Below are 19,887 nucleotides of genomic sequence, written 5' to 3' on the forward strand. Positions count from 1 at the left end.
GGGCACCAGTTGCTAAGAACATGATAGTTGTGAATGAGTCAACAGTCAGTGGAGGGAAAAATAAAAAGATGAGCCAAAAAGGTAGGTCTGGATGGTAAGTTTGTGTGTAAGATTAGCTCCTGCCCTATATATTGAGAAATGTAAGACAGGTAGAATCGAGGAGGTGGAGTAATAAGCCCTGACAGGACACTTATGTTTTTCCATTCCTTCTCTTGGCCTGTGCAGTGAAGTTATACAGAAATGTAAAAGAAAGCATCCAAAGATATCTTCTAAAATACTTGACCATGTTCTGGCTATAAGAGGCTGGATGCTCAGGTTTAAACAACAGATTTGGAAAGGCAATTTTGTTTTAAGACCATAAGGAAGGACACAGTACTAATTTTAACTTCCTCCATTGCAGCTATGGTTCTTGACCCATTGCTGCACATTAGAATAATCTGGGAGATTTGAAAATTCTCAATCTTGGGCTCCTCCCTCAGGAAATCAAAGCAGAGTTTCCAGAAGTGGATCCAGAGCTTTTGTGCCTTTGAATAGTGCCCCAGGTAACGTTAACGTGCAGCCAGGCTTGAGAACCATTGAAATGTGAATCCTAAAATCCATACTGCTAAAGCAGAGCAGAGTTTATGCTCTCTTTTTTTGCTTTTCAACAAAAGCAATCCAGACTGACATCTATTTTTTTTTCCAACCTTGCCTCAGGCTGTAGCTGCAATAGAACCATGGACAGCAAGGATTCTTTTTCTTAACTCTGTAGGCAAAACCAAAGATGAGCTTTTAGGCTGAAGCACCTGACAGCTGCTCCTGCTCAATGTCAATTATGCTAACCTAGACATCCTCTCCTTCCAGGCACATCTCCCCAGTGGCACACCACTGTTAGACTTTCATATTTAAAAATCTTCAGTGGCCCTCATTTCTTTAATGGCAAAGCCCAAACTCTTCATCTCGGCATTCCTGGCCCTTCCTGATCTGGCTCTAAATGCTTATTCGAGCTAGGGTCTCCGTATTCTGGCTGCACTCTGTAGTGAATGGAAATGCTACACTGTTCTGTGCTGAATGGAAATGCCACATTCTTGTTTCTACTCTTCTCTTGCTTTTTCCACTTCTGCAATGACAATAGTTCTGTTCTTACTCTCACTTCATCCATTTGTTGCTACTTAATGTCAAAGTCCAGTCTAAGTGTCTACTTGACTGTCAATAACCTAACACCCTACAACTTTTATGGAAGCTTCTTCCAAGTACTCCAACATTCAGAAAGATGTCAGATTTAATGGTACAAAAACAATTTCAAGATGTTTGGTGAAGAAGCTTCATTGTATTTACATCATTATTCAGTATAATGATTATGTCATCCAGCTGCCTGGAACTGAATTCTACTTTAATCAATTTATCATTTGATCTCCCTAAGCTTTGGTTTTACACATGTAAAATGGGGGAAATAGTTCATAGATCAAATCAGATAATGCAAGAAAATTCATTAGCACAGGGCTTAGTCCCTAGGGAATGTTCACTGAATTCTAGGTATTTTTGCTTTTTTGTCTGGCTGTTCATATATTCTTGTTTCTTCTTCAGAACTGTAAGGTCATCTAAGGATCAGTTGTATTTCTTAAACTTTACTGCCCGGAATATAATACTATACTAAAACCAATATGCAGTGTGAAATCAAAGCATCTTATATGATTTTGGCATACAGTTTGACCTGTTTGAATTTCAGTTCTCTAATGTTAAAATGGGAATTATAATAGTAATAGTATCTCTCATACTCTAGGGATTAAAGAAAATAATATACCAGGAAGCTGTTTGTAATCTTTCAGGTACTATTCAAAACAGTGTAGTTGTAGCTATCATATTGAACTCATACGTTTATTAATGTGACATCTAAATTTGAGAACATCAATAAATATATTTACTTTCTCAAAATATAGGTTCTTTGTGTGTTTATTCATTTAAAAATCAAAAAGTAGATGCAAAATCCATGTCTTAATTTCTTCATCTGTAATATAACATTAAACAAGGAGATCATTAATGTGTTCTCTAAGTTCTAGATTTCTGGAAAATGCCTATGCTTTTATATAAGCTTAAAAAATACAAGCAGGAGATTGTGTGTGTGTGTGTGTGTGTGTGTTTGTGTGTGTGTGTGTAAAGTACATATATATGTATATATGTACTCTTTAAATCTATTTACTATACATAGAAAGTAAATAGAAAAACACATAGACATAGGTTATTGGTAATTATCTCTAGAAGGTAGAATTATGGGTGATTTAAACATTTTCTATTATATACTTTTTGTGTGTGATTTCAAATTTTCTACAATGAAGTTGCAGTAACTTTAGATTTAAAAAATATTGTCAGGGTGCTTGAGTGGCTCAGTCAGTTAAGCCTCTGACTCTTGATTGCAGCTCAGGTCATGATCTTGCAGTTTGTGAGTTTGAGCCTGACTTTGGGCTCTGTGCTGATCACGTGGAACCAGCGTGGGATTCTTTCTCTCCTCCTCTCTCTGTTCCTCCCCTGCTCTCTCTCAAAAATAAATAAATAAATACATAAATAAACGTTTACAAATAAATATATAAAAATAAATAAAAATAATTGTTTAGAAAGAATAGTCCTTGAGATAAAAGTCTATTCCCAAAATGCACATGTATATGTGTGTGTGCATCATTTGGGATGCGTGACTGGTGACAGCCTATGACTACTTCTTGCCAAACATAGATTTTTTTTCTCATTGCCCATCATGAAGCATTACTTAAGCTTTATAATAAAATTATTATAATCACATTAAAATTTTGAAAACACAAAAACTGTAAAGTTTAAGAACGATTTTCCCAAAGAAGCCTAGCATGTTCCAGGGGCACTTACTGGCCTGATGTAGTACAGTAATCAAGCTCCATCAGACATTATGACAGGCTAGGTGATTTTATAACTGTGTGTCAAGGAGACCAAAAGGAGATCAAGGACAAAAAGCTTAGGTTGTCTTTTGAAAATACTGAAAAAAAAATTTTTTTTGAAAAAAACAGAAATCTATGTCGAAAGTAATTACTAGGCTCTTATAGATAGAAATATATTTAACATGTTTCCAACTTAATTTTTTTAACTTTTTTATTAAAATTTTGTTTTAATGTTTATTTTTGAGAGCAAGAGAGAGAGAGAGAGACAGAATCTGAAACAGGCTCCAGGCTCTGAGCTGTCACCACAGAGCCCGATGTGAGGCTTGAACCCACGAACTGTGAGATCATGACTTGAGCTAAAGTCAGACACTTAACCAACTAAGCCACCCAGATACCCCAGATCTCCCACTTTAAAATGCAAACTATAGAAAACAGGATTTTCTCCACAGATAGGAACTTTATAGCCATAATTATTGAAAGCATGTATCAGTTACAGCAAATAACTGTATATTATTGTTTTTCTGCTTTAATTTGGGGAACTTTGAAGTTCAATTTAACCCTTTCATGTGAGCTGTGAGTTTACTGAAGGAGCTGCATACTCAGGTGGACAAAAGATAATATAGGTTAGAGATTCTCAGTCAAGTGTACTGGACAGGCTTTAGGGGGTGAATATAGCCTGTAACTTAAGGTAAAAATTTTCCATAGAAAGAAACTACAGTTTCCATCCTTTTTCCAAAGAGTCTATGACTCCAAAGGGTATCCAGGACAGTCCTGGTTTATGCCTGTTTATCTGACATAATTTTTATTAGCATCCCCTTACACTCTCAAAATTTTCCCAGCTAAGATGATGAATTGTTTGGTCACTCTTGTTAAGGTCCATGAATCAAGGCATTGCTTTTTCTTCTTTTTTGTAATGCCCCTTGTCAGGAAGGGCAGTTTTGAGAGAAGTTTCATGAAATTATCTGAATACGAACTAATACAATTCTTGATTTAAATTCCCTCATTGTATATTTTGGTTAAATTTAGAAACACAGCAGCTGAATATCTGCCCAGTGGTTCATCCACCATTTCAAAATGTTTCTGTCCGTCTTTTTCTTAGTTGCATTACATCTGGGTAAACACTAGAAATGGCAGGTAAAGAAAATATTTGGTCTTTGTTTTGTTAATTCATTCAAGTAGCACTAGTAAATACCCATTTAATAATAGTTCTGTGGTACTAGAGAGGGAAAAAAAGTAACCTATAACCTAATTTGTCCCATAGTTTATAATCTGTTGGAGGAAACAAGACTCACACTTATTAAAAGACAAGACAATTGGTGAGGTACTACCATATACCTATTAGAATGGCCAAAACCATGAATGCTGATAACACCAAATTCTGGCAAGAATATGGAGCAACAGAAACTCTCATTAATTGCTGATGGAAATGCAAAATGGTACAGCCACTGTGGAAGATAATTTGGTGGTTTCTTACAAAACTAAACATATCCAGCAATTGTGCCCCTCAGTATTTACCCATAGGAATTGAAAAATTATCCACATAGATACCAGCACACAGATGTTTATAGCAGCTTTATTCATAATTTCCAAGACTTAGAAGCAACCAAGATGTCTATCAGTAGGCAAATAAGGTACATCCAGACAATGGAGTATTGTCCACTGCTAAGAAAGAAATGAGCTACCAATACATGAAAGGACATGGAGGAAATATAAATGCATATTACTACATGATGGAAGCCAATCGAAAAGGCTACATACTGTATGATTCCAATTATTGTCATATAATTCTAAAACTGTGGAGACAGTAAAAAGATCAGTGGTTTCCAGGGGTTGGGGGGAGGGATGAATAGGTTCTGCACCGATTTTTAGGGCAGAGAAGATACTCTGTATGTTACTATAATGATGGATACTGTCATTGTATATTTGTCAAAACCGATAGAAAATATAATACCAAGAGTGAGACATAATGTGAACTATGGATTTTGGCTGATTATGACATGTCCATGTAGGTTCATCAGTTGTAACAAATGTACTCTCAGGCAGGGGATGTTGATGATGGGGGAAGCTATGCATGTGTAGGAGTAGGGGATAGATATATGGAAAATCTGTGTACCTTCCTCCCAATTTTACTGTGAACCAAACAATAAAGTCTAAATCATTTTTTAAAGACGACTAATGAAGGCTAGGTAGATAATTAGTGGTCTAAGACTTTGTAGGGAGAGCTCACTGTATGTTAGAATAGTTAGAAGGACTGATTGTGATGAGTTTTTGAAAACCTTGAATGCCAGCCAGGGCTATGGGGAGAGATTATCCTCTAGACAATGGAATGCCTTTGGACATTCTTAAGCAAAAGCTAGAATGTAATAATGTAACTTGAGAAAAGACTCTTAAGGCATTACTTCCTTAAAATAAATGAATTCCTTAGTTTTCCCAAAGACAGTCACAATAATTTTCAGGCATTATAGATCTTCCCAGCCCCAAAGCACCTGTCTGATTGCTTAATCTTTCCATTTTGGCTTTCTGCAGGCACTTAGTTAAGTATATTTTGAATCCACATGGACTTGTTAGTGGTTCTGTTATCTTTCTAGAGAAACTCCTCAAGTCCAGGGACAATGTCTAATTCTGCTGTGCCTCTGGCCTCTCTGTCTCTGTCTCTCTGTCTCTCTGTCTCTCTCTCTCTCTCTCTCTCACACACACACACACACACACACACACACACACACGTCATCTCAAATAGAAGCTAGTCCTGAGTCTTGATGCAAGTGGTGATGAAGATTTGGTTTTGTTTTAGTGGTCATTTTTCATATTCAAATTAGCAAGAAAGGCTATTTGTAGGAATCATAATTGTATCTGAGAGAGGAAAAAGTCACCTGTGTCACAATGGGAACTCCCTCATCTTGTTGGATTTCCAGCAGTATTTGACAGTGTCTTCTCATCCTGATCTTTAAGTATTACAGAACTCTAAGACTCAGCTCCTGGTTGTCTTCTCTATTTTCTTTTACCTGGTGAATTCATTCAGTCCCATGGCTTTAAGTACTTACTTATATTGATTATGCCCAAATTTGTATCTCTACTTCTGACCTCTGTATCTCTCTTTCTGATCTCCAGACACATGTCCTTAACTACCTACTTGTCATTTGTACTTGGATATTTGATAGGCAATTCAAGCTTTATGTGTTTGAAGTGAAATTCTTGATTCAGACTTCCATCAAAGTCCTTATGCTCTCACTCTATTCCTTGTCTCACACAATAACAGTTAGCTACTCAGACCAGAAAAACTTAGAGTCATCCTAGTTATGAGTCATCTTTGACATCTGTCTTTCTCTTATGCCACATATTCAATCCATCAGCAACTCCTGTAAGCTTAACCTTGGAAATATATTTAGAATCCAGACCGCTTCTCTCCATTTCTATTACTGCTTCCCTAATCTAACAGTCATCCAATTTCTCCTGAATTATTTAAATTACCTCAAAACTCGTCTTTCTGCTTCCATCCTTGCATTTGCACAGTCTGCTCAATACAAAGCAGCAGAGTAATCCTTCTAAAATGTAAGTCAGATTACAACACTTCTCCACTCAAAGTCCTACAATGACTCCCCTCTCAGAGTAAAAGGTCAAGACCCATCTTACTATGATAAGACACACCTCTGTCTGGCCCCACCACTTCTCTGACCTCATTTCCTACCATTCTCCTCAGTGTTCTCTTGGCTCCAGCCACTAGTTGCTTAGTTGTTCCTCAGACATCCCAGGTACATTGAAAATAGCACCTTCCCCATTACTGACTCTATATCCTTATCCCACTTTGTTACTTTTTCAGATTCTTAACCCTACTTCACATATTATCTATTTATTTGTTTGCGTAGTATCTGCCACTACTAGAATATTAGAATATAACTTCATGGGGGGGAGGGGCATGACTTCTTTTTAATTTGTATACAGCTGTATCCCCAGTACCTAAAAGATGGCCTAGAAGAGGGGCATCTGGGTGGCTCAGTTGGTTAGGCGTTCGACTTCAGCTCAGGTCATGATCTCGCGATTCGTGGGCTCGAGCCCCGCGTCGGGCTCTGTGCTGGCAGCTAGCTCAGAGCCTGGATCCTGCTTCAGAGTCTGTGTCTCCCTCTCTCTCTGACCCTCCCCTGCTCACACTGTCCCTCTCTTTCTTCTCTCTCTCTCTCAGAAATAAATAAAACATTTTTAAAAAAAAGACTGCCTAGAAGATATGAGATACTCAAATATTTGTTGAAGAAGTTAATATGTGAATGAATGAATGAATGAATGAATGTACAAGCAAACACATAAATAAACTTCCTGTCTTGCTTATCCACAGAGATTCTACCTTTGTTAGAGTTCAAAAATTGTCATACCAGAGACCTAATTCTAACACATAAGTAACCACCCAGGTTTTTTGGTTGGTTGGTTGGTTGGTTGGTTTGTTTTCAAAAAAGATTGTAAGGGTTGGCATGCCTCCTTGTTTGCTCCATACCCTCTTAGGACTTATGAATTTATCTGTGATCTTTTCTACTGCAAATTGTCAAATAGTAGAACAATAAGGGTCATGAAACCATCTGGTCAAAAGGCACATTTCAGAAGAGCAGAAACTGAGGCTCAGTCTCATGAAATAACTTCCTCGAGGTTACAGAGCTGGTTAAAAGCAGAGAATTATAATTTTTATGCCCACCGCTTTTTTTCCTGCCAGCACAAGCATAAGGAATCTCTATCCCACTCTCATTGTCCTTGCTACCACTTTGCTGATGAAAATCCAATAGCAATAGTCTTTAAAGAAAGTCAGATTTTCAAGTGCATTTGAAGCTCAGTGATGACTTGCTCAGAGAGCAAGAGACTGTTGATGAGGTCCCTTTACTTTCATAGGACAGAAGAGGCAGAGATTCATCTGTGGGCATTGGCAGAGCTGATGCTTACTGACAAGGCCCCAGAATGGAAATATCCTGCTTGTCCTTTTAACAGGATTTCAGCCAGAGATTTCAGGGAAAAGTACTGCAGCCTAGTGGGCTGTGAATATGAGTGGAAATGTCAGAGCTATGAATCAGTTAACACATTTTTATTTAGCATCTTCCTGTGAAAGAGGATGAGAAGACATGGCTCCTGCACTCAAATTTCTTACCATTTCAGAGCAGAGTCAAGAACAGAACAAGAACCTGTTAGATTTTAGAGGCTCTAGCACTTTAGACTTGGAAAGCATGACCTGGTTATCAAGAATGGGAATAGTTTTCATGAAGGACAAAATGCTTAATTTTGTCATGAAGGGTAACTTGGATTTAAGCAGCTGAAGAGGATTATGGTGCAATGCTTTCTTCTGTTCTTTTTAAATTTAAGAAATACATTCATATCCTTCAGCTCATGGGACCCTGAAACTCTCAGAAGAAAGTATATTTCCCATTTTCCCAGAGAAATTGAGACTCTAACCTGTGAAGTAACCCACATTCTCACATCAGGTTAGAGCCAGAGTCCCCAGGACTCCCTCCTGGGACACTTTCTGGTAGAAACTATTGGAGGACCACTCCTCTGATTTTTTCTCTGTATTCTCAAGATGCAGATACTGACTTAGTATTGGAAATTCTCAAGGAGATCAAACTTGGCACCTGTCCTAAGTTATAAGGCATAATTTAAAAAAAGAAAGTTTAAGGCATCCCAAGGTGTCAGTTTCCTCTTCATTGTTCATAACCCAAATGTTTTAATAGCCCTGAAGTGCCCTCCACCTATGGGGCCCTAACTCTTTGAGGCCTATCTATGGAGGGTGCACAGTTGACCTGGCCCTGCTGATGAGAAAAGCACAGATGTCTACCATCTGGTCAGGGGTCCTTGTGCATGTGCCAATTTCCTGTCACTGACAGCCAGCCCTTGATTGATGGAATTTGGTACTCCACCTTTTTTTTTCCTTTAGTACAATATAACCTCATGAATTCAGAAGGCACTTAGCCAAAATGAGAGAATTTGAACTTGGGCAGGGGTAAAGTTTACCATCAATGAAATGAGGGTCTGTTAAGTAAATTACCAATGTAAACAGGATTGTAAAAAGGACAATTTAATCTACTTACAAGAATAAATTGTTTTCAAGCACTTAAATTGCATAAATTTACATACAGTGTGCTAATTACAAATGATTGATAGCCAGTCATTCAAACACATCTGGTAGGAACCCTGTTCTCTAACACTTTGCTAGACACTAGACTGCATTACTTAAAATACTTGAAAACAGTACAAATATATTTTACATATATATATAGGTATTCACACACACTCATATAAGACAGTCCTTGTTTTTCATCAAGCCATATTCCTGGAAACCACACCAGAAAGGATTATCAAACACAGATCACTGAGAGCCAAATTATATTTTCAGATAGGAACGATGTTATGATTGGAACTGGTGTGCCAGACCCAGGGATCACACTAAGTAAATCACGTATTCAATCAGCATTCGGTCATAACAACCTAAAGTTATAGCATCCACAACTAGAAAAGACAACTCATGTTTATTGAGCAGCTGCTACATCTGAGTGCCTTACATGTATAATCTCAGTTATCAGTACATGACCATGATGGAGCTACTGCCTCCATTTTCTGGAAACAACATTGAAACTCTCTAAGAGAATAATTAAGTTACACTTAATCACATAGTTGTAATCAGTACAATTAAAAATTAAATCTAGGTCTGATTCCAAATCTCAGTGCTCTCTTTCAAAATGTGATATCTACACTCCTTAAAATTGTTAAGTTGTATGCAAATATATTAAAGTGTATATAACCTATAAAATGTCAATAAATATAACTGCTATTTTCTATGGCCTGGATAAAAGTCCAGTCCTCTATACTCTCTGTTAAAACAAATTTGCCTCCTTGTAGGCAAATATATTTGCCAAACTGTAAAACATATTCAAATGTAAGATACTAATTTAAAGATAGTTGTAATATCTTCAACATGTTACTTTATACATTTTTTCAATTGTTGGTGTACCTGTCATATTTTCCCCAGTAGACATTAAGCTCATTAAGATTTGAAACTAATATCACTAATATCTTTGCACCCACCACCATTGTTTATTTTACTACCTAGAATAAAATTTTGGCCAGTAAGGGCTTAAATGTGTTTGTAGCATGAATTAGTAAATTAGTAATTTACTAAGTAAATTAACTTAGTAAAAGTTAATTCTTTTTTATTATAGGTTATAATATACCTTAAATTTAAAATCAATACATGGCTATAATAAATATTGAGTGCAATTTTTAAGTTTACTTTAAATATTAGAAAGTTACTTATGGTGGTAATGGGGAGAGGGAGGACTAGAGAATGATTTGGGTCTTTAAGGAATTTAGAAAATAAACTTCTCTTGAAAAAGATTTCCTGTAGCTAACAACTCAATCAAAATTAATTCCTTGATGTCAAAACTAATATTCAAAGTAAATAATAATAGTAACTTTATTGTAGTAAGACATACATAAAAATGGCTTTTTTAGCTGTTTTTAAGTGTATAATTCAGTGGCATTAAATCAATTCACAATGATGTGCAACCATCACTATCAATTTCCAGAACATTTTCATCCCAAACAGAAACAATAATTCCCCATTCCCACTCCCCGAGCCCCTGGAATCTCTATTATACTTTGTGTTTCTAAGATTTTGTCTGTTCTATATACCTTATGTAAATGGAATCATGCAGTATTTGTTTAATACTACTTTTACTTCATCTAAATATTTGAAAACCTCATTATCAACTTCAAGATTGATAAATTAGGGGTCAGAGAGATCTTGACCCTAGTCCTCTTATTCTTAATATTTGTTTTCTTCTCTCCTTGTATTTGATAATATAAAAGGCAGGCTTATTGACACAAATTCAGGAAAGGGAACCAGAAAGAAGTCTAGATGTACAAACAGAAACAGTTGCCTTCATCCTTGAACAAGGATGATGTTCATATTCATCAATTGATTACATGTGCATGAGGATCTGTTCAACATCCTCCTTTCTCCCTCTCGCACTGCCTACCCTAACCTCTTGTCTTTTCCTTCCCTTATTTAGTTATCACTGAGAAGATTCGTAGATAAAATAGCAAAATGGTGAGTATTCATTATGCCACTGTTGAATAAGAAAAACAGCAACAGTGGGTGTCAACATGCCAGGGAATCATCAATATCTTTACTTATTCTGACTATTCTTTTTACTAGTTCACTCAAACCTATTTAGAAGGTGCTGAATGAACCATTAAAATCACTCAGTGTACTGTGAGCAGGTCACCAGCCTCAGGAACTTAAAATGGAACTAGCCATCAGTTCCTGCTATAATGTGCCATCTTGTTTTTATTTTTTATATTTTTTTAATTTTTTTTAATGTTTTATTTATTTCTAGGAGAGAGAGAGTATGAGCAGGGGAGGGTCAGAGAGAGAGGGAGTCACAGACTCTGAAACAGGCTCCAGGCTCTGAGCTGGCAGTCAGCACAGAGCCCGACGCGGGGCTCGAACCCACGAACCGCAAGATCATGACCTAAGCGAAAGTCGGACGCTTAACCGACTAAGCTACCCAGGCGCCCCCCATCTTGTTTTTAACTGCTAAATCAAGGAGTCTCCATTTTCAGCAAAGCCTTTGTGTTACCTGTTCTCCCTATTGAAAAAAATGCTCTCTTTGTTAATGTCATGCCATTACTCCTCATCACCTTTCCTTGTACTGGGTTGAATAATTCCTTTGCCTCCTTAGAAGTTAAACACTTCAAATATTTATAGGCTGTAACTTGAAAAGTTTTGGGCTAATGGATCATGTTTCTACCTGAGGGACTCCTTCATTTTCCAAAATTACTGTAGGCACATAATCTTTAATCCTCCATTATTTCTGATTTCTCCAGGTTAAGCATCTGTGGGCGGCAGCGAATTTAACTGACACCTCCAAGCTGCCTTTTTAAGATAAAGACTTTTCTTCCCTACGTTTAATATTTGAGCTTTCAAGAGAACAAATTGGCTCTGTAGTTTCTGGCATAGGAAATCTGATTTGGCCAAACAAAACATTAAGACTGAGGAGATGCAGCTGCTGCTTGCACTGGAATACAGGTAGCTTTTATTACAAAATACTGCTAAAGTTTTACATTATTCAATGAATAAGCAGCTGTGAATCATCAAATAAGAGATTATCCATGAAAGGGATTTGGAAAATAAAAAAATTGTAAAAATAAAAGTTTTATCAGCATTGATATGAATTGTGCCAGGTTGTTTGGATATTTGAAGTTTTATTTACTTTATGCTAAAACTTAAAAAGAGTAATAGTGTTGGATATTCATAAAATTTATTGCACAGAATTTATTCTTTTCTTCTAACATAAGGCCATCACAATGAACATTATTACTATAATAAGAGTAGCTCACATTTATTGAAGGTTTATTCCGTGTCAGTATATAGGGCTAAGTATTTACAAAGATTATATCAATGCCTACTATATCTCTCTGAAGGAGACTTTATTTCCCAAATGTTCAAGTGAGCAATATGGAGCTTACAAGGTTGTTACCTGAGGTCATTCTACTAATGTGGACTTAAACCCTGTCGGTTCAGTGGCAATGCTTGGGTTCTTATCAGCGCTTTCGTCTTCTGTGATATTATGAATCCCTGCAGGTACTGAAGTGCATCCACAACTTTTCCCTTACCTAAATGGGTGCAGCTCCCAAGTTTTGAGTTTCCACATGTGATCTAGGGAGTTTTGTCTTCCTCTTCTACTGTCAAACTATGAGATGTCCTGTCTTTCTCCTGTCTTTGTGACAGTCCCCTCCCTTTTCTTCTGATTTGATTCTCCAGGTCTCCAAAGGACTGAGAATCAAAATGAACATGTGAAAATTGTGCAGTAAAAAGAGTCAATCTCCACTGAATGAGGGACTAGGAAGACTTTCCTGAGTGAAATGAGCTACTGCATCAAGTTGTTTTATGCACATGTAGCTTCAAGAATGCTGTAGGTGGTGTGGTAGCTGCCTCAAGTGGAAATTAGACTAGAGGCTTTCTGTGGGCTTCTCAGTTTAGACACTTTATGAAGCTATGAATGAAATTCTTATAAACATTCCAGAGTAAACTACTTGTTCACTGATTCATTAATTCTTTGTTCAGTACCTTATTAGACACCAGCTCTGAGCCAGTCGCTATTCTAGAAGTCAAACATATAGTGATAAGCAAAACAAAAATGGTCACTGTCCTCAAAAAGAACATTTTCATGGGACAGGAGAGCTCAGGCCACAAACACACAAATAACCAAGATCACTGCTGAAGAAAAGTACACCCTGGGAACGTAACAGAATGTGGTAGGTCTTGGAAGCCTCCCCTAGGAGGTGGCATTGGAAATGAGTCTTGAATGACAAGAAGGAGCAAAGACCTGAGGGAATATCTATTTAGGCACTGAAAGAAAAAGTAAAAAATTCCCCAAGGTAGAAGTAAGCTGAGCTTTGTTATGAAACAGACGGTCAGTGTGGCTGGAATTTGGAGAAGGGGAACACAGAGGCCAGATCACAGAGGGACTGACAGCTCAGTCTTCACACAATAAGAAATACTGTAGGGTTTTAAGTTGCAAGAAGGCATGACATGATTTACATTTTTAAGATATAATTTGACTGCTAAATGGAGAATAGATTTTGTTGCCATGTACAGCTTCCTAGGACCTATAAACAGCTTTGTTAAACTAAACTTTGATTAGGACACTCCTTTTATCTGCCTGGAAAAAAAAAAACAAAAAAATTCAAAAGAGTGAGTTCCATCTTATGTCACTTGACAAAGCCCTTCATCCCCTCACTCTGGGTGTGGTAATATCCTCATCTCCAAGGTATCTGGAGGCACTGAGGACAGAAGCTTAGGATTTTAGCCATCTTGTATTCTTGATCCCTCAGGCATCTAATTTAGGACTGCACCATTCCAGGTCCTGGCCCAATCCTCCCTGCCTTACTCTCTGAGGCTGGAAATACTACCTTTTACTTCATTAATGCAAAGTTAAGACCCCCCTGTTAAACATGTGTCTCTAAGGGGATAACTTGGAGCTTATCATCATTGGTCACTGTCATCTCAACTTGAGACTTAGAAATGGAGGGTCAGAAAGCAAATGGGGTGTGCATTGAGGACCTCTGGATCTACAATGATGAGACAAGACCAGATGTAGAGGACAGGGGACATCAAAATCAAAAGTCCCTGAATAGGCAAGTTGCCCATGACTGCCATTCACTTTTGCTTTGTTCTAGCCTTTTCTTCTGTCTGAATGTTAGTTCTCCTTTTCTTTACCCTGCTTGCATGAGCAATAGTCTCTTTTGCTTAGGGAAGGAGTTAAAAGAAAGATTGCTAAAGTTCTGTGCCTGAAACCAAAACAGAAAGATAAAGTTGAGTCTCCAGAGAGCCACTCAAGAACATCTCAATTAGTAGCCAATACTCAGTGCAGCAAGAATCATGTACCTAGTGGAATGAGGAATACCAGGAAAAGACTATAGCCTTTTAAAAATAGACAGTTTGATATAGTGGAAAGAGCACTGGGTGAAACACTAGAGACCTGATCAGGAATGCCAGCTCTAGCACTTACCCATATGGGACTTTACTAGAAGGAGAGCTTATTTCAAGGAATTTACAGTAAAAAAATCAATAGCCAATGAATTAGCCCTCATAAAAATCCTCACTTTACCAAATAAATCTCTAGTAGATTATCTGGCATTAGGAAGGCAAACCTGTAATCACCCAAAGCTAACTCCAAATGCATAAGTTAAACCTCATTCATGTATGTGTATGTGTGTATGCATAGTTATAGTCATATATGTGAATATGAACAAGCAAACTTGTATGCATGTGACATATGTATATAAATACATTCACATGTGAACATATCTACACACAAAAGCAAGCCTATATATATGTGTGTGTATATATATATGTATGCATCTGTATACAAACATATGCATGTGAGTATACAAGTAAACTTGTATGTTATACATGTGTATATATGAGTTTGAGCTTCTCATTAGTAGGGGGACTCCAGCCATGACAGAGTAACTGGTACTAGGCTCACCTGCCCACCAAATAACTATAAAGCCAGAATAGATCATATCAAATAATTGTTTGAAAAATTTTAGGAGCAACCAAATGAAATGCTATGCTCTTTAAGAGAATGAAGGCAGAGAAAAGGATATCCACATTCACTCAGACTTTCTCCCTGAAGATATTTTCTAGGCTCTAATGAAGGAAAGAGAACCCCAGATAATGAATAGTGATCTTAATAAGCAAAAGTAGAAAATTCATAGTCTGGACCTACTACCATAACTGGAATTTTGGAGTAGGGTAACAGAGAAAGATAAACCATAGGAAGAGCATTTCAAAAATATATGTGGAAATAGGCCCCAAGTCCTAAGCCAGCCTCCAGTCTATGCAGATACAACATGAGACTATAGGAAGCCTGGGTGATAGCAGATGCTAGAGAGTTGAGAGCTAATCAGAGATCACAGAGACCCCACAGGAGAGTGGGGATACTTTGGGAAAGACCTTGGACAATTAGAGATCCTACAAAAGCCCTACTGTGTAAGGCCCACACCTTGACAATAAGGGGGAAAAAACTGAAAAAGATCTGCTTTAGCAGAGCTTTTACCAGGCTCTGAACAGAATCAAGGAGATTCATCAATAATTTAATCATCTACTAGAATAAAAATCAACTCCCTTTAACAGAAGATAACATAATTCAAAACCTTTGTAAAATATTATTTAAAGTGTCCACCATATCATCAAAATTTACTAGACATAAAATGAAAGAAAAAAGTGACTGACAATAGAGAGATGAGACAATGATTAGAAACAAATCCAGAGGGAATTAGATGTTGGCATTAACAGACAAGGACATCAAAAAACTATGCTAAATTTAAAAAATGGAAAAAAATGGATGGAATAGATAAAATAGTTCAACAGAATCTATTTTTTGAAAATAATTACATGAACACTTTAGAAGTACAAAATAAAGTATCTTAAATTGGAGGGTTTAACAATAGCCTGGACACAACAGAAGATAATTGAACTTTAAGAGAGGTTGTTAGAAAATACCCAAACTGAAGCACAAGAAGAAAAAACAGTAAGAAAGAGCAGAAAGAAATGTGTATGATGAATTAAACTGTATAATATATATGTGATTGCAATCACAGGAGAAGAAAGGAGAAGGAATAGGAAAGAAATGATATTTGGGGGGAAATGGCCAAAAACTTTCTGATGAAAGATACCAACCCACAGGTTAAATAGCTCAGTGAGGCATAAGTGGGGAAATGCAAAAATATATGTAGGTACCATATAGTTAAACTTTTAGAAAAAAAACAAAAGAGAACATTTCAATAGAGATAAACACTAAAGGAGAGAAGGGAGCTTAATTTCTTTAAATAACCATTGTATGCCACATTGCTGAGAACCTTTGGCTAATCCTTTGACAATATTTAAATGCTTGTTATGATAAAATAGGAGATTGGACTGTATGCTCCTTTGGAAGTTACTCAAGAGCTGCCTCAATTTTACTTCTTTAATAAAGTGTTAAATCTAACCATTTCAGCCCCCTGATTACTGGAAGAGAACCAGTATCTCTTTTTTCTTGTTCTCTCAGTGATCATGCTTCCCCATTCCAATGTTCAATTCCTTAAGGATGCGTGAATATTTCACATAGCTCCTTAGGAATTCTATATTTCCTTAAGGACGCACAAACATTTCATATAATTCCTTCAAAGCTTAGCAATACTAGAATAAATTACACAGTCTATAAAATTTTGTTACAGTGAATTAATTAAATAAATGTATTAGTTCTCATAACAAAAAAAGAATGTAAAGTTAGCAGATATTTTTTCACTCATATAATTCACATACTCTTTCTATCAATATTTATTATGCTCCTTCTATGTGTGAAGCACTTGTATCTAAAAAAACAATGTACCATTGTTCCATAAATTTTCAAAATGTACATAAAATAGGCCAAATAAATGCCAAATTCAGTATCCTGTTAAACATTATTATCCATTTACAATATCTATTACCCTTTTTAAATTTTCAATACCTAAGTCTTCTATAATCAATTGCAATTGCATGAATACACAATAACTTTTTTATTAAATCTGAGTTTAAATATTTGTTGTAGAGCCTTAATTTAAAATCTGACCCTCTTTCAAATGGAATGCCTTTATGAAATTTAATAAAACATGAAGGTCATAAAATGTATTAAACTGTTGTACTTTCCATTTTTAATTCTGAACAGGCAAGATTAAAGAGAGTAGCTTGCTTTCTTCTAGCAAGGGAAGGCAGATTGAATGAAAGGATGATTTTTCTCTTTCTGGACCCTTGCCATCAGGAAGAGTCCTATCAACTAATTGGGAAAGACTGAGTACAAAAAGACAGGGAAATATACCAAATGACCTCCCCAGGATCTTCAAGCCTGCAGATTCCATAACACATACTCTTGTTGAGCAAAATGTGTCCAGAGAAATTTTAACAAATAGCAAGATCCCAGCTGCTTATAGTTAAAAGATCATCAAAAACCATATGAAAGGTCTGTAAGAAACAAATATTCCAACTAGAGCAAGACGACCTCCTCAGAGCAGGACTGACCTGTTTATGAGACACTGGATTTTTGGGAGGGGACTTAAGGAGAGAAAAAAAATCATTAAGTAGTGTTAGCCTTTTAAACTATGTTTATTCATTCCTTAATGTCCTCTCTAGCTGATTGTTTATGGTATAAGGGCACTTGATAGACAGTTAATAAGTACCTATTGAAGGAACAGATATGCAGACCTCCTCTGCCACATTTTTCTCATGAATATGATTCAAATCTGAAATGCTTCTGACAACAATTTTGGTTACTTGAAAAACAGTGGGTTTTGTTTTCTTTTTTTCAACATCTTGTAAAGAAGTTCACTGAATAGCTTGGTTCTCAAACATTGGTTATGACCCAAATTAAAGTTGCTGATGCTCTACAAAATGGCTTGGAAACTTCCCCAGAAAAAGAAACAGTCCACCCTCCCTGTTCCAGCCTCCAGGGCAACTGCAAAAGAGCAAGGAACATGGAGTCTTTTATAAGAAGGAATCCTTCTTTAGAATGTTCTCCACTCACACCACCTGAACTCTGATGAGGGGTGGAGAAAGACACAACACTTTCTCTTATTAGATAATCACCAGCTGCCCACAGTTGGCTGGCAATTCCATTCTCACTTTTGGCCTGAGGATAGAAGGATGGAGAGGAAATGATGAAAAAAGTATTAATATATTTGTTTATTGATCATTTATGGTGTGGCAGGTATTGTTCAGTGGAATATGAAGATGAGTAAGACACTGCTGTCATTGATTTGGAGGAGTTACCTGTTCTCTAGCAGAGAACTGTGCTTGTTAGCTTTCATTTACCCATCCTGACTCATGACCTATCCTCTTCAGTGTCCCAGAAGACTGAGAAGTATGGACCATATCAACAAGCTTTCTTTCCCACTGTCTTCTGATTGGTTCAGTTTATGCAGAACCTTGCAAAGGCAGTGGACTGAGAATGAGAGAACTTGGGGAATATTTATTCCCCCAGTGCCCTCCCTTCTTAGTCACCTATGCTGGCTGCATTTCTCAACTTAAAGTCACAGCTCCTGTTAGCAATGCTCCCAACATTCTCTCTCCTTAGGCTTCTGTAACCACAACCCTCCCCCTTACTCCTTTAGGCTGACAGGTGGTAGGTAGCACAACCCCTTCACTAGACCAGGGTATTGCACTATCCATTGTAGTTCACTGCACCTTACCCACACCTTTGACAATAGTTCTTTTATTATACCATCCTGAAATGCCTAATTTTATTGTGCCATCTGTAACTGATACAAGGGCTTTTGCTTATTTGCTCTGTGACTTTGGCCAAGTTATCTGCCCTCTTTGTATCTTATCTTCTGGACATAATAACATATATCTTATACAACTACTTTGAGGATTTGAGAAGTATACAAATCATCCAATACACAGTAACAACCAGTTGCTTTACTCAGGCATTGGAATTACTCATATTCAAATACATGTGTTTAGCCAAAATAGTGAGGAAGGTAGAGGGAAGAAGAGAATGGGAGAGGGAAGAATATGCTATATAATTTGGTAATTCTGTGGTCCATTTCCCTTAATGAGTGTCTGCCCCAAGCTGGTCTTAGTTCTCACGTGACCCTTATTCTGTAAGAATCTTCCCATGTTGACTGGTATTTTGCTGTTTAAAGAGTTGTATTTTGTATTCCACATGACCCCTAAACAAAAGTCAGCCACTTCTCTGGTGCCCAGCCAAGGAACAGTTCTCTGGTAGAAAAACTGGGTGAGTTAAATTTATTGAGAAGTTGTAAATTGGTCCTCAGTGTGGTGTTTCTTTGGGATTTCAAGATAATTTTTATTTTGAATCATGTTTTCAGGCCTTAGAAATTACTTCTCAAATAGGATGGCTCTCCAATGTGTTCAGCCACAAGGAAGCTGTCACTCCATCTTTACTGTTTATATGTTGGACTCCACCACCAGACTCCTGTCCTTTGTCCTTGGAGCTCTAATCCAAATAGATACTCCATACAAATTTACTGAACAATTGAGTAAAAACATAAAAGCATAGAGCCAGACCGCAAAATGTTTTACAAAATCATCAATCCCTAGGAAATATTTATTTTCTCTTTTTCCCCCCTAATGGAGAGCTGGAATGCATAGTGGGTCCAGGGAAGTCAGTGACTTACTTGGATGTCCACTTAAGGTCAAAATATGGATGTTTCAGTTCATTACACCTCAAGGATGTGAGTTAGAGGTTTGGGGATTCACAGATGTGAATGAGGAGTTCTTCTGTGGTTGCTCTACTATATAAACTAATCATATTTCATAAAACTAAATTTTGGCCTCTCCAAGTCTTGATTTATTATTTTTAAATGGAATACATCATGCTTGCTTGCATACATCTTATTGCTTGCTTTATTGTTAGTTTCCTCTGAGAAGGTTGAGAGTGGGTGTTATAGTGTTAGTAAAACTAAGGTGATATGAAAGGCTTGCAGTGCA

The 19,887-nt window shown here is 37.0% G+C and overlaps 1 long non-coding RNA gene across 1 annotated transcript in view; it reads left to right on the top strand.

The window, feature by feature from the left end:
- Nucleotides 1-19,887, top strand: part of LOC144242665 (uncharacterized) — an 84,456-nt gene that overhangs the window by 20,665 nt on the left and 43,904 nt on the right. The window lies entirely within an intron of this gene.

This window comes from Crocuta crocuta, unplaced genomic scaffold (assembly GCF_008692635.1).
Source record: "Crocuta crocuta isolate KB4526 unplaced genomic scaffold, BGI_CrCroc_1.0 scaffold36, whole genome shotgun sequence".
NCBI classification, from domain to species: Eukaryota; Metazoa; Chordata; class Mammalia; order Carnivora; family Hyaenidae; genus Crocuta; species Crocuta crocuta.